The sequence below is a fragment of the Glycine soja genome, chromosome 11 (genome assembly GCF_004193775.1).
Source record: "Glycine soja cultivar W05 chromosome 11, ASM419377v2, whole genome shotgun sequence".
NCBI classification, from domain to species: Eukaryota; Viridiplantae; Streptophyta; class Magnoliopsida; order Fabales; family Fabaceae; genus Glycine; species Glycine soja.
This window is the reverse complement of record NC_041012.1, coordinates 20,251,267-20,253,833: the sequence shown is the minus strand read 5'-3', so window position 1 is coordinate 20,253,833 and position 2,567 is coordinate 20,251,267.

Genomic DNA, 2,567 nt, shown 5'->3' with positions numbered 1-2,567 from the left:
TAAAACCCCTCAAATAATATTACACAATTATATCAAAATCATAGGTCAAAATGTATAAATATCAAGAGCATAATTTATCAAGCAATTCTCATCAGAACATCAATATTTTATTTATAATTATAAAGGAAAAATTGCAATTTAATAAGCATCCCAAAATAAAACCACAATTTAATCCTCAAAGGATCCCTACACATGTTCTCACTAATCCCCAATTGTGAATAACTCATCCCTTACCTCTAAGCGGACTCACGTGTCTTCCAACAGTGATAGCGGCATCTCTAGCGGTTCCCTGAGATTCCTCCAGTTATTCCTCTGACTGCTCCGATAGAATTCTGATGAGAATCCTGAAACTGGCCAAATACAGGCTAAAGGCCCAAGTGGAGAAGGAAGAAGGCCCAAGTGGAGAAGGGCAAAGCCCCCGAGTGGAGAAGGATGAAGGCCCAAGTGGAGAAGGATGAAGGCCCAGAGGCAGAGACACTATCAAAACTATTAATTGTTGCTGAAGACCTATACCAAATATGTTCTATTTTTACTAATAATTTTTATTTATTGTAATTTTGGCCCAAATTGTTTAGAAGGTCTATGTCTATTTTTATATTTTTGTTCAAGTACACTATAAGTATTGGTTTTTGTTTTCAATAAAAGAAACTTTTGACATTTTCATAAAATTGGGTGAGAGCCTCCTGCCATGATTAAGGAACAAAGAATTTTGCAGTAAATTAAAAAAAAATTAAGGACCTCACCACACTCTACTCACGTGTTTCTCTCTTTGATGGTAATTCACTCGTGTTTAATGCTCTCAATATAGGCTTTTGTGTAATGTATTCCCTCTTGTCTTTTACCACTCGTGTTCCCTCTTAAGTTCCTGGATGGACCAAATTAGACACACAAGGTAATATAAAATTAAAGGAAAGACAATATAATTATCACAGACTGAGTAACAGATTTGATTTGGGATAACAACTTGGACTTGATTTGGATAGCAGATTGGATTTGATTTGGATAAAAGATTAGATTTGATTTGGATAATATATTAGATTTTATTTGGATAACATATTAGATTGGATTTGGATAACAAATTAGATTTAATTTGGATAACAGATATGATAACAAATAAGATAACAGATATGACCAGTAAACTTCAAATGCTCATAACTTTTGCTACGGTTGTCCGTTTGAGGCCCACTATATATCAAAACGCTCAGAATTCAGAGAAGAATCCAGATGAAGGGATTTGGTACACGATTTTCTGCCAAAAAAGCCTCTAAATTCCTCAAATTTGTGTTCAAAGATCAAACACCCACTTTCTTTCTTCTTTTTTTTCTTCTTTTCTTCTCTTTTTTTTTTCAAAATTTATGTAACTTTTTTTTAACTTGAAACAGAGTTTTTTTTTATACAAAGTCTGAAAGAAACAAGAAACAAGAACAAGAAAAAAAACGTGACAAGAACGAAACAAAGACACAAACAAGAACGCAACAAGACGCAAACAAGAAAACAAATAACAGAACAAGAACAAAAACCAGAAAGCAACAAGACGCAAACAAGTACGAAACAAGATGTAAACAAGAACAAAACAAGACGCAAACAAGAATGCAAATAATAGAACAAGGACAAAACACGAACCTGGACAAATTACAAAGAAAAAGAATAGGATAGGATAGAACTTGTATCAAGAGCTGAAGCTCTGATACTAGATGATGTCAACCTTACGGGGCGGAATGTTTGATACAGGCTACGGAGTTTTGGATGACGCCACTTCCAGTGAAGGAAGATAAGTCAGGATAGACGCCATTTCCGGTGAAGGAAGGTAAGTCAGGGTATACGCCACAAGGATTACCTTGATAAGTCTAAGATTGGTTCAACAATGAACCCAGAGAGAAGCTCACACCCAATTTTATGAAAATGCCAAAAGTTTCTTTTATTGAAAACAAAAACCAATACTTATAGTGTACTTGAACAAAAAGATAAAAATAGACATGGATTTTCTAAACAGCTTGGGCCAAAATTACAATAAATAAAAATTATTAGTAAAAATAGAACATATTTGGTATGGGCCTTCTTCTCCACTTGGGTATTCATCCTTCTCCACTCGGGGGCTTTGCCCTACTCCACTTGGGTCTTCGTCCTTCTCCACTTGGGCCTTTAGCCTGTGTTTGGTCAGTTGATTGAAGCCTCCACTCGTACTGTCTTCATGCGATTCCTTTTTCTCCCTCCAAAAATATTATCTCGTAAATCCCAACGGTGAAAGTATGCGCAATTAAATTTCGAACAACATATCCAAATTTCATGAAAATCCAACGGTTAACGAAACGGGGATTGTAGTTTTACTGAGACCGTTTTGGGTTTCTACGGGAAAAGAGAAAGCTACGGTGCGAAGGGTATTTCTCTTAGCTCTAACATGTTTTTGCAATTTCCAACGGTGAGAATGCTTGAAATTGGGTTGTGAACGTGGTACTCAAATTTCACGACGGAGATCATCATTTTTCTGAGAGAGGTTTTGTGGGCTGCGGGAAAAAGAAAGAATTTTAGAGAGGAGAAGAGGGAAAACGAAAATGAGGGAAAGAAGA